Below are 27,171 nucleotides of genomic sequence, written 5' to 3' on the forward strand. Positions count from 1 at the left end.
CGATAAGATATATGAAGAAATAAGCAATAATGGTTACAGTGTTAAGATATTTTATTATTTGGCAACGACGAATTTCACCTTTATTTAGGCATCATCGGTTTGTCCTACGGGAGAAACAGAAAATATCATCATAGTGTTATGATCCCATATAGTTAGATTGGATTATCATGAAAATACACACACATGTGAGCCGTGAGTGGCTCGTGTTCCCGCCATCATGTATTTTACACCCTGTTTTAACGTACTTCCACCTCACTACGTTAATTTGAATTACTACTGAGTTGGTGCTTTGCTGACCGTGACCGGCGCTAGCAACGCGTATCGATATATCCCCTCTCGTAGTATCTTTGCTCGACTGCTATTACTTCCCGGTCGTTGTCTGTCGTAAGCGAGTTCGGGTTGCGAGTTCGGGTCGGCCAGACTGTTGAAACGCGTCTGGAGCGCAGTCCGGACCTGCCAGTCGGGGAGTTGCAATGCGGCACTAGTGCAGTGGGGTTGGAGCAGCAGTGTGGTCTGCGTCGACATGGCTCGCCCGACCGTTGTCGCCACGCATCACTTGAGCCGGGCCACGGTCTTCGTGGATCGTCGGTCGGTCGTCCAACTGGACGGCGCGTTTTGGCTCGCCCACCGTTCATAAGTCGGCTGTGTGTGTGTGTGTGCATCGACTCCCGATTTGTCTTCGTGTGTGCTTAGTTACTGTTGAGTATCGTTCAGGTCTTCGTGCAAGTGTTTGTCAGGTTGTGTGTATAGTTGACTCGTTATTTTAAATGTTGTCGGCATACTGGCTCTCAGAGGTCGGCCGTCTCAATAGGCGACGTGTAACTGGTACTCTGAGCGCTTCTGGGCCCCTTCAATTACCATCGTGTGAAATTTGGGCAGGCCCTTTCCTGGTGCAGGGATGTCGCTTAGGCAGTGGACATGTTTCCTCTGCATGGTTGGGTCCGTGCCAGCATTTCCGCGGTCGCCTGTCTGGAAGTGAGTTGGAGACGCACCAACAGTGCAGTCGCGGACGGACCAGCAGGCAGTCGTTCGGTTGTTGCCGACGAGGGAAGTCATCTCTGAGCGGTGCACTCGGCAGGGGCCGCTGGTAGCCCATGCGCAGTGTCGGAGCGTGTGTGGAGCTGTCCAGTCGCTACCAGCTTCGTGGTTCACCTACCCAGGACGTCAAACTTGAATAGTGGTTTCAACTACCGAAGCCACGTCCATTCATGTTGTGGTGGTTCGTTTCGGTGGTTTGTTGTTGGGGAGGTTTTCCTGTGAGCAACACCCAGTGTTTCTACTGCTGAAATTTAGTCACCATGCGGTGCAATTAACTATTTTGGTTGACTACAATTCGAGTGCACTAGCGGAATTTTCTGCCTTGTGGCCATTAGTGTTCCAGTTACCTGCCCTGACCACCAACGTAATTTCAGGCAGCGTCCTTTCCTCACCTGTTGTCGCTGTCCAACAAGGTGTGTAATTTTGACAGCTAATATATACTCCATTGTGGATTATCAAGTTTGTAACCTTTTCGGTTTGAGTTGTCATGTACTGATTGATGAGAAGCAAGTCGTTGTGTCGGTCGGTCCGTGGCTGTCCACTGGTTGGGTTTCGATGGATCAAGTGTAGTTGGGCTCATCACCTGTCTCGCTTAAGCGCACGAGGTCAGACCAACCTCCCTGGAGGCTTCTGACTGCCACCGGTTTTTAATTATATGTTTTCAGCTACTTAAAATTTAAGGCTTATGATAATTTTTTTCTTTTTTCTTAAAAATTTTACAAAATTAATTCTTAAGTTTACCTTTCAAGCTTAAACATTGCGGCCTTCTGCCTTTAAAGATTATGGTAACATATTTTTAAATTTTGAAATCTAATTGTGGCCTTCAGCCGTTGGTATTACACCTTGTATACGTTTGTTCTATCTGCTTTGCCGTGAGGCTTTCCACTTAGCCGTGATATGCTTTAATTTATTTTATTTGTCTCTCTAATTGCATTTTTATTTTGTTGATTTTTAAGATCTCTTGTTTTTAAACATTCTGGCCTTCTGCCATTAAAGGTGTATGGTAATATATTCTGAAATCTTGAAATTTGATTGTGGCCTACAGAAATTTGTATTGCACCTTGCATATGTTTGTTCTATCTATTTTGCTGTGATGTTTTTTAATTATTTTATTGTAATCTTAATTGTCTTTTTATCTTGTTTATTTGTGAAGATTTCTTGTTTGGAGACCATCAGCCGTGAAAGAGTTGCATTCGGTAAAAGTCCGGCTACGTGCCGCTTTGGCTGTAAAAGTTATTAAATTACAATTAGAAGATGAAACTGACCTCAACCTATTTTGCCCTTTCCACAATCCTATTACCTAGTCTGCCCAGAGGGTTTAGCGGGCGTATCACCATGTACCCAAAAACAAAAAAAAAACAAAAAATTAAAAAAAAAAACAGAAGTACTTGGACGACTAGAGGTAAGGCGCACATGATTGGTATGTTCTGCTGAAATAATAAGCATTTGAATCATGTCGGCCGGCGGGTTCAAGGTCAACATCGATATCGCGGCGCAGCTCTACCTACCGGTAAAATGTGCCTGTGCTCTGGTTGTCGCTATAAACCGAAGGTAATGGACCAGAGTGACTTGAGCAGACACGCACGATGCCTCGTAGATGTATGCGCGAACCATACCGTCAAATCAGTGAGTTCGAAAGAGGTCGCATTGGTTGCATGTGATCCATCCATCTGGGACATTGCTGCGCGTGTGGGACGAAATGTTTCGGCAGTGCTACGGGTATGGTAGAATGATTCACGGAAAGCCGTAAAACACGACGAGACGGGTCAGGTCACACCGCCCAGATCGACACCTCTTCCAAATGGTATTGCAGGGCAGATTTGCATTCCTCCGCAGCTGTGGCGCAACGGTGGAACAGCGCAACACATCGTACACTTTCTGAGGTGAAATTCCTTTGCCGTTTATTACGGCATTGCTTACGTGCGCGTCATTCACTTCTCCGCCTATCTTAGAAGAATGTGCAGAAACGTGCTAAATGGCACTAATGTATGGAACGACGTCACGGGGGACTGGAATTCCATCATATAGTGCTTTCGGACGAATCCAGGTTCTGTTTGTTTGAAAAAGATGACCGCATTTAGGTTCACCGCAGACAAGGTGAGTGGCATCACAGTGACTGTATTCACACAAAACATACAACGCCATCTCATGACCTTATGGTACGGGGTGCTACTGGGTACAGCCACAAATCACAGAAGATGCGTGTCGAGGATCCTGAGACTAGTGTGACCTAAGTTAATGGATCTTGAGACCGTAGCCATAGACTTTCTGCAAAACACACCAGATGCCATATTTCCGCAAGGCAATTCGCGATCACATGTTGCCCTGGCCCGACAAATCACCACATATGTCACCAATCGAAAATGTGTGGAATGTGGCGAAAAGACGGTTGCAGCGCTGTGATCCAAGTCAACCACCGCAGCTGAACTTTGGAACCAGGTGAATGCATCATGGATGACTATGGCAAAGGGCAACATTCGAGCCTTATATGCGTCGATGCCATCAGACATGGAACCAGTTATCAGGGCCCATGGCGGACTCTATGCCTACTTGAAAACAGGAGGTGTGCTGAACCCAGGGGACTGAAATGCTAATCATTTCTACAGAAAGTACTAATGTACACGTCCTGTGGATGTGAACATCTTATCTCTAGGTATTCTTTTTTTTTCTAAACTTGGGTGTAAAATAACTTACTGATATTTCATAGTGATGGGTACAACGGATACCGTGCACAAAATATCCGAGTAGGCAGATGCATCCTGTCAAAGCTTTAAAAATACTGCATGGTGTTCTATAAATTAAAATAAAACAGAAGATAATGGAAAAGTATTTTTTAAAAATATGTAACTTGTTTTTCCATAAATTCATGACCCACATTAGAAATAAAACAGAAGCATCAGATTACACTTATTACGGCATGTGGCGCAGTCCATTGCAAACCAGACGGGATGAGGCCCAGAGTCTTAACATCATAAACATGCCGGAGGTGTAGTGCATATTCTAGCTACACGTAACGCAATGCATACGAAAGACTAGTACACGGAGCCCTCGGCAGATGGCGCCTGCAGACTTTGAGCTACGACAGTGTTCATTTGCTAAATCTTGTGATACCAACATACCATGACAGTTATTATACATACCTAGTGTTATAAAATTGCTAATAAAATGCTTATATTAATAGTCAGAATCAGGATAAATAAAAAGGAAAAACAACAGTATATAAAAAACACATTGTCGTAATGGGAAAGCATAAAGTACATAGATGAACTCCGAATACCAATTTTGAGCGTCAAAAGCAATATTATTGCCAACAAAACTGTGCATACCTGAATCTCCCCACTCCCCATGATGCACGTGATCGTGCAATGCTGTCAGTACTGACTGACAGTATAAATGCTATGTGAGGATGCCAAGCAAGTGCGCCATCTAAATCGTAAAATACACTTCAGTCGAATGCTGATGAATGCAAATAAAACATGGAAAATAATTTATAGTCACTTCAACTATAAAAACTGCTAGTGTTAACTATATGGCACCCTGTATGAAAAACAGACGTAAATCGGTGCAAAATCTGATAGCAAGAACCAATCTTTAAGTTTTAACAGTGCAACCAAGATTCCTTGTTTCTTCGTATCACACATACTGGTTGCTGTACCAAACCAGAAATGAACTGGAAAAAGTTTTTAATAATAATTTATTATAGTCGGTCCCAGGAATCAACCTGGGAGGGATCCTTGCGACTCTGGGCCAATGAGAGCGGAACGAGTCATTGCCTGTCACCTGCAACCATTATATATTGGATTCAGCAAGATCATCCAACTAGCCTCTTTCACTCCAGCTCCAGCACGTAACCTACAAGAGATGCCCCTGTAAAGCCGAGCAACCCAGCAGAAGGATGGGTAACCAATCCCATCGGGAAGCTGGGTCGGCGAGCTGATCAATGCTGGGGGCTCCAAGGCTCACAACCTTGCCAGGATCTTGGTCGGTGCGAAACATCGTCGAACCGAAAACATAGTTTTCCAACTGACAAAAGCATGGAAGAAAGCTCAACAAATGCTACTACCCCAGGTGGTATCCAGTCCAACGTCGCCTTGGTCGACGCATGCAGGCCTTCGGAGTCTACGAAGCGTGCACCAACAGGCTTGGAGGTATCTGAAACTCCTGCAAAGATGATTACAAATGCCTAAATTACTTTGCCACTTTTAATGCCAGCTCACCTTTGAAGGCTGGTAAACTAAAAAAACTTACAGATACCAGGCAGCAACATAAGATACTAATTACAGCGATTCAAGAAACAAGATTCACAGATGAACATACCTTTGAGTCAGAGGGCTACAGAATATTTAAAGGTAAAACTGGCAAACGCGTTGCAAAACTGTTACTCTTCTTGGCACGCGGTTTAGAGTCAACAAGAAAATTCTAGATTCTATCATAGACTTGAGCTCACCAAATATCCGAGTATCTACTATTTCTTTCCGAAGCATAAACAAAGTTTACAGTATTGTGAATGTTCACGCACCTACCAAATAGGCAAACAAGAGAGATCAGAAAGGAACAGATGAATTTTGGAAATAACTGGAAGACCTGCTATCCAACAACTCAGGCAAACACATCACCATCCTGGTTGGAGATATCAATGCGCAACTTGGCAAGGAGAGAAAACTCCAAGACATTGCTGGAAATTACCCAGCACATAAAAGAACCAACCGCAATGGAGAGAGACTCATGGACTTGTGTAAAGCTTTTAACCTAGTCATGAAATCAATGTCCAATCGAGAATTCCGTCGTAAACTTGAATCCTTAGATCCAGAGTTCTGGGAAGAATTGCAACAAGCCCTGGTCAGAACAGTCAGGAAACTGTTCCGCTTCTGAAACAGAAGAAGCATGCTTTGTGGGACAGTGATTGTGAGGCAGCAGTGAAGCAAAGACAGCATGTATGGCAGAGATGGAATGCCAAGAAAAATGAAGCTAACAAAACTAACCCCCTGGATGCTAGAAAACACGCTGCAAAGATCATATGGAGAGTGAAGTTTTTATTTGAGACAATGCAGTTGGCACAAATTGAAAAAGACTTCCAGAAGACAAACACATGGAACTTTTATAGAACTTTTAAGACTAATCTCACAAAGTTCAATCCTCCAAGCCTACACTTCAAAGCTCCAAACGGGAAGCTAGCTCCCAATGATAAAGACAACTGCCAGATATCAGCGAACTACTTTACAGCTCTTCTCAATTGTGAACCTCCATACTCTACATTTTCGTTTATCGACTATGTAGAAGTGCACCCAAATTCATCACCACCCACGAAAGAGGAAATCAATCTAATTATTCACTCGCTTATAAACAACAAAGCACCAGGGGAAGAGTCTATAACTGCTGAGCTTTGGAAGTATGCAGGGAATAAGGCAGTAGATAAACCAACAGAAATTCTCAGCCAGATTTGGGAAACTGAAAGACTCCCACATGACTGGAATTCTGCTCTAATTCATTCTCTTCGTAAGAAAGGTGACAGAAAAGATGTAAATAACTAGCGTGGTATCTCTCTCATATCAACGACCTATAAAATTCTGTCGGAAGCTCTGCAAACTAGGACAGAAGAACAGCTACACCTACAGCGGGGAGAGTATCAAGGAGGTTTCAGGAAGGGGCGGTCATGCGTCGAACAGATAATGAACCTCAAATCCATCCTTTCGTACCTGAAACACAGGAATAAAAATTTTGTTGTGACCTTTGTGGATTTCAGAAAGGCATACGACTCGATTGATCGTAAAATCCCGATCAGATTTTTATAAGAACTTGGCCCGGACAAGAAGACCAAAGCGATAATCCAGCAAACACTAACAACACAACCTCGAAAGTGAAATTTAGGGGAGAAACACCAGAAGCTTTTGAAATACAGACTGGAGTGAGACAAAGAGATGGACTCTCACCTCTGCCCTTTAACTGTACCATCGGGAAGGTGATTCGTGAGTAGAGCAAAGAACTGGAAAACCAAGGAATTAAAATTGTGTCAGACTGGGTTACAAGAAACAAAATCTTGAGATCGACTGTCGCTTTTGCAGACGATCTTCCAGTTTTTTCTGACTCCATGGAAACAGCTTAGAGAGAGATTAATGAGCTTAACGTACAAGCACAGAAGGGTGGACGGCATATTTCATTTGACAAAGCCGAGTTTATAAGGAACATAAGTTCACCACCAAGGGAGCTTGTAGTGGGTCAAGGCAAAATAAAGCGAGTTGAAAAGTTTAAATATCTCGGAGAACGGATAATAGCTACCTTATTAGAGAAAGACGCCTTCATATCACGCATGAACAAAATGGAAATGGCATTTAATTTAACCAAAAACATCCACAACAAAAGATCAGTATCGTTCAATGCAAAGTTAAGGCGTTACTGCAGTGTTACCCGTCCCGAGGTCTTGCACGCTTCTGAATGCCTAGTAATGAACGAAAAAGGCCTAATCGAAAAACTGGAGAAAAAGGAAAGGAAGATTTTGAGAACGATCTTAGGTCCCATTAAAGAGAATGGGGAATTTAGAAGACGTCATAACCATGAACTGTATTCCCACATAGAGAAGATAATCGATACCATCCGGAAAACAAGGATTATGTTTTATGGACATATGACCCCAATGAGCCCTGGGAGACTCACAAATCATATGATCACCTACTTCCAGGAGAAGAAAAGCTAATGGGCCTGGTTCACAGTGGTGGTGAAAGATTTTGATGTCGGGATCACCCATGATTACATCGGGGAGCGTGTCCCACTCAACGAGAAACTTATGGCGTGGCAGGGTTTCCAAAGAAAGCCAAAACTAAAAACAAGAAAGGGTTGGAGCCAGGAGAAGAAGGAGCAACGCCGAGAACGAATGCGGGAGCACAGGGCAAACATCAGAACACGTAGAACAAGACATCTGAAACAACGGGGCCCAAAGATGGCCTATACGAAATGAATTAATGTATGAACGAAATTATTATAGTCTTCTTTGGAAAACCAACCGATTTGACAAAGGTCTCTGTATCAACACAATTCTGGGATTACCAGCAATATCTAATGCCATCCTCGGATCTATAAAACGAAAATATAGCGGGGTTACAGGCTTGTTGTTGTTGTTGTTGTAGTCTTCAGTCCTGAGACTGGTTTGATGCAGCTGTCCATGCTACTCTACCCTGTGCAAGCTTCTTCGTCTCCCAGTACTCACTGCAGCCTACATCCTTCTGAATATGCTTAGTGTATTCTTCTCTTGGTCTCCCTCTACGATTTTTACCCTCCACTCTGCCCTCCAGTACTAAATTGGTGATCCCTTGATGCCTCAGAACATGTCCTACCAACCGATCCCTTCTCCTGGTCAAGTTGTGCCACTAACTCCTCTTCTCCCCAATTCTATTCAATACCTCCTCATTAGTTATGTGATCTACCCATCTAATCTTCAGCGTTCTTCTTTAGCACCACATTTCGAAAGCTTCTATTCTCTTCTTGTCTAAATTATTTATCGTCCATGTTGCACTTCCATACATGGGTAGACTCCATACAAATACTTTCAGAAACGACTTCCTGACACTTAAATCTATACTCGATGTTAACAAATTTCTCTTCTTCAGAAACGATTTCCTTGCCATTGCCAGTCTACATTTTATATCCTCTCTACTTCGACCATCATCAGTTATTTTACTCCCTAAATAGCAAAACTCCTTTACTACTTTAAGTGTCTCATATCCTAATCTAATCCCCTCAGCATCCCCCGATTTAATTTGACTACATTCCATTATCCTCGTTTTGTTTTTGTTGATGTTCGTCTTATATCCTCCTTTCAAGACACTGTCCATTCCGTTCAACTGCTCTTCCAAGTCCTTTGCTGTCTCTGACAGAATTACAATGTCATCGGCAAACCTCAAAGTTTTTACTTCTTCTCCATGAATTTTAATACCTACTCCGAATTTTTCTTTTGTTTCCTTCACTGCTTGCTCAATATACAGATTGAATAACATCAGGGAAAGGCTACAACCCTGTCTCACTCCTTTCCCAACCACTGCTTCCCTTTCATGCCCCTCGACTCTTATAACTGCCATCTGGTTTCTGTACAAATTGTAAATAGCCTTTCGGTCCCTGTATTTTACCCCTACCACCTTCAGAATTTGAAAGAGAGTATTCCAGTTAACGTTGTCAAAAGCTTTCTCTAAGTCTACAAACGCTAGAAACGTAGGTTTGCCTTTTCTTAATCTTTCTTCTAAGATAAGTCGTAAGGTTAGTATTGCCTCACGTGTTCCAACATTTCTACGGAATCCAAACTGATCCTCCCCGAGGTCCGCTTCTACCAGTTTTTCCATTCGTCTGTAAAGAATTCGCGTTAGTATTTTGCAGCTGTGACTTATTAAACTGATAGTTCGGTAATTTTCACATCTGTCAACACCTGCTTTCTTTGGGATTGGAATTATTATATTCTTCTTGAAGTCTGTGGGTATTTCGCCTGTCTCAAACATCTTGCGCACCAGATGGTAGAGTTTTGTCATGACTGGCTCTCCCAAGGTCATCAGTAGTTCTAATGGAATGTTGTCTACTCCCGGGGCCTTGTTTCGACTCAGGTCTTTCAGTGCTCTGTCAAACTCTTCATGCAGTATCTTATCTCCCATTTCATCTTCATCTACATCCTCTTCCATTTCCATAATATTGTCCTCAAGTACATCGCCCTTGTATAAACCCTCTATATACTCCTTCCACCTTTCTGCCTTCCCTTCTTTGCTTAGAACTGGGTTGCCATCTGAGCTCTTGATATTCATACAAGTGGTTCTCTTCTCTCCAAAGGTCTCTTTAATTTTTCTGTAGGTAGTATCTATCTTACCCCTAGTGAGACAAGCCTCTACATCCTTACATTTGTCCTCTAGCCATCCCTGCTTAGCCATTTTGCACTTCCTGTCAATCTCATTTTTGAGACGTATGTATTCCTTTTTGCCTGCTTCATTTACTGCATTTTTATATTTTCTCCTTTCATCAATTAAATTCAATATTTCTTCTGTTACCCAAGGATTTCTATTAGCCCTCGTCTTTTTACCTACTTGATCCTCTGCTGCCTTCACTACTTCATCCCTCACAGCTTCCCATTCTTCTTCTACTGTATTTCTTTCCCCCATTCCTGTCAGTTGTTCCCTTATGCTCTCCCTGAAACTCTCTACAACCTCTGGTTCTTTCAGTTTAGCCAGGTCCCATCTCCTTAAATTCCCGCCTTTTTGCAGTTTCTTCAGTTTCAATCTGCAGTTCATAACCACTAGATTGTGGTCAGAATCCACATCTGCCCCTGGAAATGTCTTACAATTTAAAACCTGGTTCCTAAATCTCTGTCTTACCATTATGTAATCTATCTGATACCTTTTAGTATCTCCAGGATTCTTCCAGGTATACAACCTTCTTTCATGATTCTTGAACCAAGTGTTAGCTATGGTTAAGTTATGCTCTGTGCAAAATTCTACAAGGCGGCTTCCTCTTTCATTTCTTCCCCCCAATCCATATTCACCTACTATATTTCCTTCTCTCCCTTTTCCTACTGACGAATTCCAGTCACCCATGACTATTAAATTTTCGTCTCCCTTCACTACCTGAATAATTTCTTTTATCTCGTCATACATTTCATCAATTTCTTCATCATCTGCAGAGCTAGTTGGCATACTACTGTAGTAGGCATGGGCCTTGTGTCTATCTTGGCCACAATAATGCGTTCACTATGCTGTTTGTAGTAGCTAACCCGCACTCCTATTTTTTTATTCCTTATTAAACCTACTCCTGCATTACCCCTATTTGATTTTGTATTTATAACCCTGTAATCACCTGACCAAAAGTCTTGTTCCTCCTGCCACCGAACTTCACTAATTCCCACTATATCTAACTTTAACCTATCCATTTCCCTATTTAAATTTTCTAACCTACCTGCCCGATTAAGGGATCTGACATTCCACGCTCCGATCCGTAGAATGCCAGTTTTCTTTCTCCTGATAACATACAGGCTTACAGTTGAAAAATAAGTATACTAGGTCATACACAACATCTCAGTGACAAAAATCACATACCCATAAAACCAGGCAGTGGTAGCCTCTTCATATGATGCATACCCGCGTCTGTCGCATGAAGACTGTGCAATATGCTATAAAATAACAACTCCCATAAATGCACAATTCCTGCATGCTGTAATAATCGCAGGATAGCAATTTGTGTTAATCAGTACAACGGATAAACAGTCGAAGCTGCAAATGTTTTTCATTTTTATTAACGTGATGACTAGTTCCGGATCGGAATCTATTTTCAAATCATCCTACAGGACAGATAACCAAAATCACATTTAATTGGTTGTAATTGACGTCAGGCAATGCAAATAGCCATCTGGTGGTACATATCAGCACCATCATCCGTTGCAATCCAGATCCATACATCAGTAACTTTGTCACAGCCAATATGTCTTTATACCACGAAGCGCCAAGATGTGGCATTTAGGCTTTTTGTCTTGTTCATGTTCACAGTTGTACATACCTTACGACAGAAAACCTTGCACCTCATTGTAATGCTCCACTCTTTTGTCGTATGTTTTAACTACACAAAAATTTTACTTATTACAGATATTCATAGTCATATGTAGTCTTTGGCTTGTACACTGTGCGATCAAAAGTACCCGGACACCCCAAAGAAGCATACGTTTTTTATATTAGGTGCATTATGATGCCACCTACTGCCAGGTATCCCCTATCAGCATTCTCAGTAGTCATTAGACATCGTGGCGCTCCGCAGAACTCACGGACTTCGATCGTGGTCAGGTGACTGGGTGTCACAAGTGTCTGTATGCGAGATTTCCACACTCCTAAACATTACTAGGTCCACTGTTTCCGATGTGATAGTGAAGTGGAAATGTGAAAGGACACATATAGCACAAAAGCGTACAGGCCAACCTCTTCTATTGACTGACAGAGACCGCCGACAGACTATCACACAGGAACTCCAAACTGCATCAGGGTCCAATGCAGGTACTATGACAGTAAGGCGGGAGGTGAGAAAACTTGGATTTCATGGTCGAGAGGCTGATCATAAGCCACACATCACGCACGGTAAATGCCAAACGACGCCTTGATTGGTGTAAGGAGCGTAAACATTGGATGGTTGGTTGGTTTGGGGAAGGAGACCAGACAGCGTGGTCATCGGTCTCATCGGATTAGGGAAGGATGGGGAAGGAAGTCGGCCGTGCCCTTTCAGAGGAACCATCCCGGCATTTGCCTGGAGTGATTTAGGGAAATCACAGAAAACCTAAATCAGGATGGCCGGACGCGGGAGTGAACCGTCGTCCTTCCGAATGCGAGTCCAGTGTCTAACCACTGAAACATTGGATGATTGAACAGTGGAGAAACGTTGTGTAGAGTGGCGAATCACGGTACACAATGTGGCTATCCGATGACAGGATGTGGGTATGGGGAATGCCCGGAGAACGTCGTCTGCCAGCGTGTGTAGTGCCAAAAGTAAAGTTCTGAGGTGGTGGTGTTATGGTGTGGTTGTGTTTTTCATGGAGGGTGCTTGCACCCATGTTGTTTTGCGTGGTTTAAGACTCCGTGCTTCCCGGATGTTGGGAAGAGGCTGCGTATCAGAGAATGATTGAAAATGTCCGATATTCAGTAGTGAATCAACGCATAAGGGTGCCAAGGATTCTGAAGGTATCAGTGGTTGGTACAAACTAAAAATATTTATCAGCAGACGGTAATCCCTAATACGGTCAGGAAGCCCGTTGTGCTTATACGTTCGCCAGCTGCAGGACACTATACTTGCAACGGACTTATCGTCTGAGGAAAAAATTTCTCGTTTGTACCAATCACTTATACCTTAAGGGAGTCAATGGTTTCCATTCTTTTGCGTTCATCAAACAAGGATATCGGCATGGGGAAGTAGCTAGATCCTCAATAGAATTACGATTTTGATTTCGCTATTCATAGACTTCGGATCTGCAAAGGTCCTCAGTTAGCTAATGAGCATACGTAAGTTTTGTATTTCTCACAGAATGACCATCTCGGCTGCGTAATTCTTTGTAGGAAAGATAGTTATTAGAAGCCGGGTACCGTTCGTAAGGCCTGTGTGTCCCGTCTCTGACATTCAACCGGCCTTTGAGGTCCTCTGTAAGTAATGTTGCAGTTTTCCTCCCTGCACTTACTGTTTTTAAAGGAGACTGTTCATTGTATAATTCATTAAGGATGTCAGTGAAATTCGATACTTCATTATTTATGTTGAAATTATTTCCTGCCGTTTATAATTATTATTATTATTTTATTCCCATCACTCTTCTGACTGCTTTGATGCGGCCCGCCACGAATTCCTCACTTGCGCTAACCTCTCCATCACAGAGTAGCACGTGCAACATACGTCCTCAATTATTTGCTGGATGTATTCCAGTCCCTGTCTTCTTCTACAGTTTTTGTCCTCTACAGCTCCGTCTAGTACGGTGAAAGTCATTCCCTCATGTCTAACAAATGTCCAATCAGCCTGTCCGTTCTTCTTATCAGTGTTTTCCACATATTTCTTTCCTCTACGATTCTGCGCAGGACCTCCTCGTTCCGTACCTTATCAGTCCACATAATTTGCAACATTCTGTAGCACCACATCGCAAATGCTTCGATTCTCTTGTTCCGGTTTTCCCACAGTCCATGTTACACTGCCATACAATGCTGTACTCCAGACGTACATTCTCAGAAATTTCTTAGTCAAATTAAGGTCGATATTTGATATTAGTAGACTTCTCTTGGCCAGGAATACCCATTTTTCCAGTGCTAGTCTCCTTTTGATGCCCTCCTTGCTCCGTCCGTCTGATTATTTTTCTGCCACGGTAGCAGAATTCCTTAACTTCATCTACTTCGTAACCATCAATTCTGTTGTTAATTTCTCGTTATTCTCATTTCTACTACTTCTGACTACCTTCGTCTTCCTTCGATTTACTCTCAATCCATACTCTGCATTCATTAGACTGTTCATTCCGTTCAGTAGATCATGTAATTCTTCCTCGCTTTCACACAGGACAGCAATGTCATCAGTGAATCAAATCATTGATATCCTTTAACCTTGAATTTTAATTCCACTCCTGAAACTTTCGTTTACTTCCATCATTGCATCCTCGATGTACGGAATGAACAGTAGGGGCGAAAGGTTACAGCCTTGTCTTACAACCTTTTCAATACGAGCACTTCGTTCTTGGTCATCCACTCTCATTATTCCTTCTTGGCTGTTGTACATGTTCTATATGACCCGTCTCTCCCTATAGCTTACGCCTATTATTTTCAGAATTTCGAACATCTTGTTCCATTTTACATTGTCGAACGCTTTTTCCAGGTCGATAAATCCTATGAACGTCTCATGATTTTTCTTTAGTCTTGATTCCACTATTAACCGCAACGTCAGAATTGTCTCTCTCGTGCCTTTACCTTTCCTAAAGCCAAACTGATCGTCATCAGGCGCATCCTGAACTTTCTTTACCATTCTTCTGTATATTATTCTTCGAATCAACTTGGATGCATGAGTTGTTAAGCTGATTGTGCGATAATTCTCGCACTTGTCAGCTCTTGCCGTCTTCAGAACTGTGTGGATGATGCTTTTTCGAAAGTTAGATGGTATGTCACCAGACTCATACATTCTACACACCAACGTGAATAGACGGTTTGTTGCCACTTCCCCCAGTGATATTAGAAATTCAGATGGAATGTTATCTATCCCTTCTTTCTTATTAGAACTTAACTCCCGCAAAGCTCTTTTAAATTCTAATATTGTCTCCTCTAAATCGATTCCTGTTTCTTTTTCTATCATATCAGGCAAATCATCCCCCTCATTTATGAGACTCAATGTATTCTCTCCACCTACCCACTCTCTTCTCTGCATTTAGCAGTGGAATTCCCGTTGCACTCTTAGAATTATCACCCTTATTTTTAATGTCACTGAAGGTGATCGGTCTCATCAGATTACGAAAGGACGGGGAAGGAAGTCAGCCATGCCCTTTCAAAGGAACCATCGCGGCATTTGCCTGGAGCGATTTAGGGAAATCACGGCCATCATATTTGGTTACGTTACTTGAAGGAATACATATTGCAGAAAAGGCAATCCAGACATTAAATTAATAGTGGAGGCACGAGGAAAATTCTTGTCATCTAAGTAAGCACCACACTTGTGCTAGATACAAGTACACTCACATATTAGTTTAACTAGACTCGAATTCTCAATAGAGGAGAACACTAACGCGACGCAGTACTTGACACTAAATGACCTAAATGATGCTACCGGCAATGACAATGCCGAAGTACACATACAACTTGAAACGATGCTGCTTGTACATCGTCAAAGCACAATGCTTCTCAAGCAGTGAGACAGTAAACAGAGCAACATTATGGCTGGCACGCAACGGGATTTAAACACACTTAGCCCACACACTAGGAACACAACATATTGCTTTACTCTCACACTGCAGTAAAGATAGAAAGAGACGCTCTGTGAACCACAGCGAACGTATCATTTCACTTAGCAGTTCGATGGCATGCTGGCCATTGGTCCTCTTGCAGCCACAGCCGCAAAACCGTGCTGATGTGTGCCCAGCACTTCTACATCCATTCGAAAAAAACAAGCATCGAATGAGCTAGCGTGCTGCACTTCTAACAGGGCAGAGATGAGATGGCAAGCAGAGTGCCTAAACTTTCTTACTGTATAACACTGCAACGTCTATCCGGCATCTCACTCTATACACAGCCCACAGCCTGGATTTGTTGCGTATCTGTTGCGACGAGGCGGTAAATAATGAAGAAGAAGTGCGGTTGCAGAGTTCACACGAATGTGCGTATACAAATGTTGGTTAAAAAATGTTATTGTAAATTTTGGCTCTCACCTGAGTCTCACGGAATGATTTCCACACTTGGTGCATTAGTACACTTCCACACCCGCGCATTTGTTATAGTTTTTGAATTAATTATTCACTCAGACATGAGTACAGTTTATGCTAGTGAACAAAAATTCGGCGATTATTATAGCAATATCAGTTTTTCACGGCACAGTTCAATCACTATTTTTTGGCGTTGTCCCATTCTTTCACACAATAAAATTAGCATTCTTGAGACGGTTTACAGTTTTACTTTTATAATAATTTGACTCTGAGTCCCCAATAGCAGTAATTTAGGCTGATATAATCTTAAGTTATTCAGCCGGTTCATACAGATTCACAAGTCCCACTGTTCTCTTTGTCCCAACAGTTTTGGGGCAGAATCACAGATCGCCACATGTTCACTTACGACGATGTATACCTCGTAAATCGTACTCACATGAATAATCGTAGCACTTGCAGTTCACCAAGCAAATGCTTGCACACTTGCACTATTGAACAATACACTTTGTCGAAATAAATCGGAGCGAGAAACAGTTCTCAGACGACCACATGGGCCACCCTCAAGTCGGCTTGCTCGCCACCCACCCTCCAAAACGACTGACCAACGACTCACCCCTGGCCAAGATGGATTCTCACTTATATAGGCTCGGACGTCAACCTCCCCGTGCTTATGCAAGTACCAATCTCACAAGTTAAGGCTACAAATTTTGATACATACATCCCTCGACAAAAGTAAGTACACTATCGGAACCGTGCTAAAAAGTACATCTCATTTACTGTTTTACATTAATTTCTAGGATTATTCTATCGCTCGTAAGTTTGTGCAAAATTTCGCCACTTAGCGCAAATTTGTTTGTTGACATCTGTACTGCAAAGCTTTAACATAGTACTGCATATAGCACCGTTTTCACAACGTAATCTACAGCGATCTACACATTGCGCTGCTCAAAATTTTCATATCTATAATAATTAATTAATTATGGGCGATAAATGTTAATAATAATTTGTAAACAATGAAAACTATTGCAAGTTAAGTGTGTAGTATAACCTAACTAGTTTAAAATACGTGTGATGTCATCCAATATATTATACAGTGCCGTTCTTTACGTCATGAATTTTCTGTTGAATTTTATAAACAATTTTCCCTCAAACTTTGTTTATTGCTCTTTACGGGCTTAATTATTTATGAATCTTAACATATGACTACGGCACTCGACCCGCTATGACGAAGCGTTTTTAATGAGTGTTCGCTCATCACTGTAAGTTGTTATTTACTATTTTTCTTAATTTTTCGGTATTCGTGATATTAACCGATTTTGAGGTTACTATACTTTTTTGCGTCTCGTGACTTGAAATAATGATCGATCTTTCAGAACGTGCATATTGCTGACCACAATCCACTGCCGCATCGCTCTTCACCGTAAGTTACATAGTTTTCGCGTAATGCGCGAAAAACCAAACAGTGCCCCAAGCTGCGTGCTACGTAGCCGCCCGGTGACGGAGGCGTCCCACCGACAGTTGGAAATCTCGCGCGGGCGCACCACGCGCTTCCGCGAATGGCGCACAATATCGCGCGCTCGCTCTCCTTAAAGGAATCCTTGCATACTAGAAACATCCATCTAGTAACGGGGTTTCTACCGTCACACTGTGCACAACCCATCCATACGCTGCTCTGCATATACAGCAGCGAGCAGATAACAAACAGACAGCCCCCATTGCCACAGGGTCGGCAATACTGACGTGGCCTAGCGGTCGCACCTCGGTGACTTCATACATAGATCGGCTGGTCCTCAACGCACTCCCACGCCCGGATTCCCGGGTTCGATTCCCGGCGGGGTCAGGGATTTTCTCTGCCTCGTGATGACTGGGTGTTGTGTGACGTCCTTAGGTTAGTTAGGTTTAAGTAGTTCTAAGTTCTAGGGGACTGATGACCATAGATGTTAAGTCCCATAGTGCTCAGAGCCATTTGAACCTCAACGCGCTCCAGCAAAGAGCGTTTCGTCTTCTTCGTCTGCTGCCTGACTGTGTCTGAGAGTCTGCACTAGCCGATGCACCTGTATTTCCATCTTGCCTACAGATGAAACTGGCCACATTCCAGTTACAGACAGTTCCTCTCATTCAGTGGCTGACGCATCCCTGGAAAGGCATAATTCCATAAAAAGAACGCTTTCCACATTATGATGGTGCAGCATTATCGCATGTCATCTGGCATGCATTGCCACCCACCTTCCAGCTGAGTTCACTACTGTTCCACTATCACCCTGACAGCATCTCCTGCTGGGGCTACAACTTTGGTAGGCTGAGGGTTAAGCTAAAGCCCTCCTAGCCACCGAGACACTGGGTATCTGCCAGTGCCAATCGGCACCAACCACACATTAGCCCAGTATCTGCTTCCCAGGAGCCTACCCACAGATCACCGACAATGGGTGGGGCTGGCAGCCAGCCACTCCTGCACTCGACTTGGCAGTTCCAGACTGTCAAAGCACAGCACGCCCTGAACACGAATGTGCAGCTTATCACCATCTTTCAGACTTCGAAACAGACTGAATCACTGTCATGAGGAAGGACAGAATCAACATAACAACAGATCGAACAGACAATCGCGTAGTGAAATGACTCCAGAACGAATGGTGAGAAGAAGGACTCCCAACAACAGTGTGGCAACAACAATAGATATGGATCGCTCCAAAAGGACAACACCACGAGAATATCATAGACTGCTGAATTCGCTGGAGTGAATAGACGGATGACAACAAGTGAAGTCTGTGATGATTTATAGGCAGAGTGTCTCTAAGAACGTCCAGGAGTAGGCTATTGGTTTACCACCCACACCATGCTACAGACCTGTGAGTCTTACATGGTGTAAATGGAGATATATTGAAGGCATTTGTTTTAGTCGTGTCTTGGTGTACACCACCGTGCCCATAGGGAAAAAATTACAGGAAGAAGCTCTTATCACAACCTGTAACTCTCACAGAACCGTGGTGCTGGAGAAAATGGATTTGACAACATGACTGTTCGGTAATTGTGGCAGGGAGGCTGAATACCCGCCAGGTTCTAGCAAGAATGCCAAACCCCTTTGTCACTGTCTCTATGGCCAGGTTACCAAATGGCATATTTCAGTAGAATAATGCAACATTTCAAACTGCAGTTCAAATCAGGAAAACCTTCAAGGAAATACAGACCTCGACTGGTAAGACAAGTTCCATGATATGTCACTCACAGAGCAAGGGTTGGATGCTGTGCAACAACGAATGCAAGAGTGTATCGATTTCTGTGAGGGTCACATATTCTGATATTGGATACCGGTTACAAATGGAACAGAAGTTTAATCATTAGACACCGTGACTTAAGTAACATATCCTGAACGTTTGAGAGCTGACTACAACTGTTGTTGTTACTATTGTCGTCTTCAGTCCTGAGTCTGGTTTGATGCAGCTCCCCATGCTACTCTATCCTGTGCAAGCTTCTTCATCTCCCAGTACCTACTGCAACCTACACCCCTCTGAATCTGCTTCGTGTATTCATCTCTTGGTCTCCCTCGTCCATGTTTCACTTCCATAGGTGGCTACACTCCATACAAATACTTTCAGAAACGACTACCTGACACTTGCATCTATACTCGATGTTAACAAATTTCTCTTCTTCAGAAACGATTTCCTTGCCATTGCCAATCTATATTTTATATCCTCTCTACTTCGACCATCATCAGTTATTTTGCTCCCCAAATAGCAAAACTCCTTTACTACTTTAAGTGTCTCATTTGCTAATCTAATTTCCTCAGCCTCACCCGACTTAATTCAACTACATTCCATTATCCTCCTTTTGCTTTTGTTGATGTTCATCTTATATCCTCCTTTCAAGACACTGCTCTTCCAAGTCTTTTGCTATCTCTGACGGAATTGCAATGTCATCGGCGAACCTCAAAGCTTTTATTTCTTCTCCCTGGATTTTAATACCTACTCCGAATTTTCTTTTGTTTCCTTTACTGCTTGCTCAATATACAGATTGAATAACATCGGGGAGAGGCTACAAACCTGTCTCACTCCCTTCCCAACCACTGTTTCCCTTTCATGTCCCTCGACTCTTATAACTGCCATCTGGTTTCCGTACAAATTGTAAATAGACCTTTCGCTCCCTGTATTTTACACCTGCCACCTTCAGGATTGGAAAGAGAGTATTCCAGTCAACAATGTCAAAAGATTTCTCTAAGTCTAGAAATGTAGGTTTTCCTTTCCTTAATCTTTCTTCTAAGATAAGTCGTAGGGTCAGTATTCCCTCACGTGTTCCAACATTTCTACGATATCCAAACTGATCTTCCTCGAGGTCTGCTTCTGCTAGTTTTTCCATTCGTCTGTAAAGAACTCGCGTTAGTATTTTGCAGCCATGACTTATTAAACCGATAGTCCGGTCATTTTCACATCTGCCAACACCTGCTTTCTTTGATATTGGAATTATTATATTCTTCTTGAATTCTGAGGGTATTTCGCCTGTCTCATACATCTTGTGCACCAGATGGTAGAGGTTTATCAGGACTGGCTCTCTCAAGGCTGTTAGTAGTTCTAATGGAATGTTGTCTTCTCCCGAGGCCTTATTTCGACTTAGATTTTTCAGTGCTCTGTCAAACTCTTCACGCAGTATCATATCTCCCATTTCATGTTCATCTACATTTTCTTTCATTTCTATAATATTGTCCTCAAGAACATCGTCCTTGTATAGACCCTCTATATACTCATTCCACCTTTCTGCTTTCCCTTGATATTCATGCAAGTCGTCCTGTTTTCTCCAAACGTCTCTTTATTTCTCCTGTAGGCAGTATCTACCTTACCCCTAGTGAGATAAGCCTCTACATCCTTACGTTTGTCCCTGCTTAGTCGTTTTGCACTTCCTGTCGATCTCATTTTTGAGACGTTTGTATTTCTTTTTGCCTGCTCCATTTACTGCATTTTTATATTTTCTCCTTCTGACTACAGCTATATAATGTAAAACTTTTTCCTTGTATCAGTATAATTTGATTACGCATGTATTAATTTACCTGTGAACTTGTAGAAGGAACTCTAACGAGATCTCTCTTAAAATGATTAAGTGAAACCACAGAAATAGTGTGTCAGGGGATCCTTGCTGTTCATGATGGACACTGAGATGACAAAAGATATCTCCTAATATCGTGTCGGACCTCGTTTTGCCCAGAGTAGTGCAGCAACTCGAGGTGGCGTGGACTCAACAAGTCGTTGGAAGTCCCCTGCAGAAATATTGAACCATGCTGCCTCTACAGCCGTCTATAACTGCAAAAGTTTTGCCAGTGTAGGATTTTATAGTGGCTAACCTCTCTATTATGTCCCACATACTTTCTATTGGATTCATGTCGAGCAATTTTTGCTACTAAATCATTCGCTCGAATTGTCCAGTAAGTCCTACGAAAAATTGTATCCTAGGAACATAGTGCATTTTCATCCATAAAAATTCCATCGTTGTTAGGGAACATGAAGTCCATGAATAGCCGGCCGCGGTGGCCGCGCGGTTCTAGGTTCTTGAGTCCGGAACCGCGCTGTTTCTACTGTCGCAGGTTCGAATCCTGCGTCGGGCATGAATGTGTGTGATGTCCTTAGGTTAGTTAGGTATAAGTAGGTCTAAGTTCTAGGGGACTGGTGAGCTCAGATATTAAGTCCCATAGCGCTCAGAGCCATTTGAACCATTTTTTTTTCATGAATAGCTGCTAATGGTCTAAGTAGTCAATCACGGGTTCAGCTGGATAAATGAGCCCAGTCCATTCCATGTAAACACACCCCACACTATTATGGTTCTACCACCGTCTTGCACGGTGGTTTGTTGGCAACTTGAGTCCATGGCTCGTGGGGGCTGCGCCTCACTCGAACGCTACCGACAGCTCTTACCAACTGAAACTGGGACTCGCCCGACCAGGAAAGGTGTTACAGTCGTCTAAGGTCCACCCGATATGATCTCGAGCCCAGTAGAGGTGCTGCAGGAGATATTGTGCTGTTAGCAAAGGCACTCGCCTTAGTCGTCTGCTGCCACAGCCCATTAACACCAAATATCGCCGGAATTCAGACCGCGGCCTTTGTGATAAGGGAAAATGTCCATGAAGTATTGGTGACAGGCGCAGCTGCAATGGACGCTCACCGAAATCAAACACCTCAATAGTGAGAGACAACAGGACAGTGAAATTAAATACTACAATTGTGAGACGCAAGGTGTCCCACCGATATCAAGCGCCTGGATGGGAACAGAAAACTATTACAACTACGTTGTTGTTCCTGGATCACACTAAACGTGGGTTCTAAGCAGACACTGAAACGGCAGACAACTTTCTACCACCTAATCAAATTTTCAACACTAAAGTAAATATTGACCCTAAATATCAATTGTTAGAGTACAAAGGTTTACATTTACATCTTAAATGAAATGTTGAATCAAATACATCGGTTCTTAACTACAAAAACAGGCCCACTTGATATTTGTTGGTTACAGAACCATCAACCAGGAGTGAAAAACAGTGATTTGGGCAAACCGTACGTGTTTTTTGCGTAGAATTCAAATAAGGATTAAAAACAGGTGCAACCAGTTGTGGCGTAGCAAGACAGCCACGCCACGGAAGTAGCCGAAAGGCACGCGCTAAGCTCACGCAGATGGGCGTGAGGTCTGAAACAGGATACGTAATGAATGCTATAAAGAAAAGTACGTAGCTTCTGGAATACTTAACTTTAATCCATACTTGTGGTACATCGCTCTTGACGATACAAGTGAGACTCTGTAGATACATGCAATGTTACTAATGGCGCCTTGCTAGGTCGTAGCCATTGACTTAGCTGAAGGCTATTCTAACTATCTGCCCTGCAAATGAGCGAGGCTTCGACAGTGTGCATCGCTAGCTACGTCGTCCGTATAACTAGGGCGAGTGCTCTTCCGTATCTCTAGACCTGCCTTGTGGTGGCGCACGGTCTGCGATCACACAGTGGCGACACGCGGGTCCGACATGTACTAATGGACCGCGGCCGATTTAAAACTACCACCTAGCAAGTGTGGTGTCTAGCGGTGACACCACACAACCATTTCAAAATACAAAGTTGGCCCCGTCCAAGCAGTAGGGGTGGTTAGTAAGTGTCCAGTTGTAGCGAAGACAGATATTCCCTTTACTAATGTTAACTTTTCACGCAGACCTGTTTTTAGTGCGATGAGTCGTTTCCGAGGTAGTTAGTTGTCTCAAGTTAAAACAAAGACACTGCACATGTACAAGTAAACACCACTCAAGGGTTAGGCCTTAGACACATTCGTACGAGAGTTGCCCAGAAAGTAATGCACCGTATTTGCTTCTTCAACAATACTTTATTGAACATAACGAGAATTACACACACGAAAGAATAGTGTTTTATCTACACACCCTTTTTTCAGAGTAATCTCCGTCCCGTTCAATGACCTTCATCCAGCGCGAAACAAGGGCGTGTATGCCCTGTCGGTACCAATCCCTGTCTGGGTGGTGGAACCAGTGCTTCACAGTGTGACAGTGTGAATCACCTCCTCATCGTCCTCAAAGTGCCTTCCAAGAATCTCATCCCTTACTGGCGAATGACAACATTAGCTCGCCGGAACATGTCAGATGTGACAACCGTGGATGGCCTCCCCGACCGCTGCAAATCATGGAGCTTCGCCGAGCCGCCTTCTGATGATTTCACCCTCGCTGCTCAGCGACTAACTGCACTTCTGTCGACGGCAGATGCTCCATAGACTTTCCACAAGCGTTTGTTAATATTCCCCAGAGTTTCTTTCTCTGCAGAGAGAAAGTCAGTGACGACACGTTGCTTGTAACGCACATCACCTATAGACACAATTTGAAAATGTCATGCAGCTACGCTATCTGTCGGAAGGACGGAAACTTGGCGCGCTCACTCAGGAAACTTCAAACAATACATGCGTAACGCCTCGCATTCGTAGTATTGTTTTCGGCTGAGAAAAAAATGCAGTGCATTATTTTCTGGCGTTCTGCTCTGGCTTCATGCTTCCTGCAACACCGCGTCGCAATGCCCGTATTTTTAAACACCACATCACTCAATTTTCGTCTTACATCCTTTGCAGTCTCACAAAAAATTTTAGAAGTCATCTGATCCCGATAACTGGTCATAGTAAGTCACTACAAGCACTCCTGCAAGCGTCAGTAAGAGAGAACGTGTTGAAGAGCAGGAAGCGACAGCAGGGCGACTGTCACAGATTCGTCTACTTCCGGAATTACAGCGATCCGTTACAACAGCCACGTAACAGCGTGTGACGGTACAAACTCCCGTTACTAGATGAATAGATCAAGTATACAAGGATTGCTTTGTGGAGAGCGAGCGCGTGACATTGTGTGCCATTCGCGGAAGCGCGTGGCGCGCCCGTGCGAGATTTTGCAACGGTCAGTGGAACGCCTCCGTCAGCACGTGACCCGTAGCTTGGGGCATTGTTTGGTTTTTCGCGCATTACGCGAAAACTATGTAACTTACGGTGAAGAGCGATGCGGCAGTGGATTGTAGTCGGCAATATGTACCTTCTGAAAGATCGATCTTTATTTCACGTCACGAGACGCAAAAATTATAGTAACCTCAAAATCGGTTAATATCACGAATACTGTATGATTAATGAAAATAGTAAATAACAACTTACAGAGATGGGCGAGCTCATTAAAAACGTTTCGTCGTAACGGATCGAGTGCCGTAGTCATACGTTAAGATTTATAAATAATTAAGCCTATAAAGTGCAATGAACAAAGTTTGATGGAAAAATATTTATGATATTCAATAGAAAATTCATGACGTAAAGAAAGGCACTATGTAATATTTTGGGTGGTATCACACGTATTTTAAACTAGTTAAGTTATACTACACACTTAACTTGCAATAGTTTTCATTGTCTGCAAATTATTATTAACATTTATCGCCCATAATTAATTAATTATTATATATGTGAAGATTTTGAGCAGTGCAATGTGTAGATCGTATAGATTACGTCTAAAAATGGTGCTATATGCAGTCCTATGTTAAAGCTTTGCAGTACAGATGTCAACAAACAAATTTGCGCTAAGTGGCGAAATTTTGCACAAACTAAAACTTGATTTACCGGCGATAGGATAATCCTAGAAATTAATGTAACATAGTAAACGAGATGTACTTTTTCGTGCGGTTCCGATGATGCACTTATTTCTGTCGAGGGATGTACGTATCAAAATTTGTGACCTTAACTGGGGAGATTGGTACTTAAATAATCAGGGGGGATGGACATTCGAGCCTATATAGGCGAGTGGCGATCTTGGCCAGGGGTCAGTCGTTTGTGAGTCGTTCGCCAGTCGGGGAGCCTGTGGGTGGCGAGCAAGCCCCACTTTTGGGTGGTCCATGTGGTCGTTTGAGTAAGAATTTTTTTCGCGCCGATTTCTTTCGACAAAGAGTATTGTTTAATAGTGCAAGTGTGCATGCATATATTTGGTGAACTGGAAGTGCTACGATCATTTGTGTGAGTACGAATTACGTGGTACACATCGTCGTAAGTGAACATGTGGCGATCTGTGATTTCGCACCAAAACTGCTAGAACAAAGAGCACGGTGGGACTTGTGGTTCTGTTCGAACTGAGTAAGTAATTTTCGTTTATAGTAGCCTACATTACTGCTACTGGAGGCTCGGAATCAAATTATTATTAGAGTAAAACTGTGAACCGGCCCACCAGTGCTAATTTCATTGTGTGAAAGAAAAGGACAACGCCAATAAATAGTGATTGGACTGAGTCGTGAAAAACTGATTTTGCTATAATAATCGCCAAATTTTTGTTCCCTAGCATAAAGTGTACTGATGTATGAGTGAATAAATAATTCAAAAACTGTAACTAAAGCGCTGCTGCTGTAAAGCTGCATGCCCTCGGGAAAAATTACGGCTGTAGTTTCCTTTTGCTTTCAGCCGTTCGCAGTATCGTAACAGTATAGCCGTTTTGGTTTATTGTTACATGGCCAGATCAGTCAATCATCCAGACTGTTGCCCCTGCAACTACTGAAAAGGCTGCTGCCCCTCTTCAGGAACCACACGTTTGTCTGGCCTCTCAATAGACACCCCTCCGTTGTGGTTGCACCTACGGTACGGGTATCTGTATCGTTGAGGTACGCAAGCCTCCCCCCCCACCGGCAAGTCGGGTGATGCTGAGGGAATTAGATTAGGAAATGAGACATAGTAGTAAACGAGTTTTGCTATTTGGGGAGCAAAATAACTAATGATGGTCGAAGTAGAGAGGATATAAAATGTAGACTGGCAATGGCAAGGAGAGCGTTTCTGAAGAAGAGAAATTTGTTAACATCGAGTATTGATTTAAGTGTCAGGAAGTCGTTTCTGAAAGTATATATATGGAGTGTAGCCACGTATGGAAGTGAAACATGGACGATAAATAGTTTAGACAAGAAGAGAATAGAAGCTTTAGAAATGTGGTGCTACAGAACAATGCTGAAGATTAGATGGGTAGATCACATAACTAATGGGGAGGTATAGAATAGGATTGGGGAGAAGAGGAGTTTGTGGCACAAAGTGACTAGAAGAAGGGATCGGTTGGTAGGACATGTTTTGAGGCATCAAGGGGTCACCAATTTAGTACTGGAGGGCAGAATGGAGGGTAAAAATCGTAGAGGGAGACCAAGGGATGAGTACACTAAACAGATTCAGAAGGATGTAGGTTGCAGTAGGTCCTGGGAGATGAAGAAGCTCGCACAGGATCGAGTAGCATGGAGAGATGCATCAAACCAGTCTCAGGACTGATGACCACAACAACAGCAACAACAACAACAACAACTAATGCGCGGGTGCGGAACAGTGAACTAATGCACCAAGTGTGGAAATCATCCCCTGAGACTTACGTGAGAGCCAAAATTTGCACTAACACTTTTTAACTAGCATTTGTATATGCGCAATAGTGTAAACTCTGCAAGTGCTCTTTATTTACCACCCCATCGCAAGCGACGCCTTTATTTCAGATATACGCAACCCCCAACATTATATTCGTAATCACTCCGTTACCGATCTCTAGTGGACACTCTGTACTGCTCCTGTAGTCTTCCTTCTGTCTCTCGACCTAGAGATATGTGACACTTTTATACCGTAGAATTTCGTACCGAAATATCCGGTTTAATATACTGTGGAAGACGCGAAGTGCCAGCAGCAGAACAGAGGCGACCAGTGAAGTTCTCGCGGCGAGGCGAGCGTGCGAGTGACAGGTGGGTAGGCAGGCGGCTGTGGACCCC

Source organism: Schistocerca americana, chromosome 6, assembly GCF_021461395.2.
Source record: "Schistocerca americana isolate TAMUIC-IGC-003095 chromosome 6, iqSchAmer2.1, whole genome shotgun sequence".
NCBI classification, from domain to species: Eukaryota; Metazoa; Arthropoda; class Insecta; order Orthoptera; family Acrididae; genus Schistocerca; species Schistocerca americana.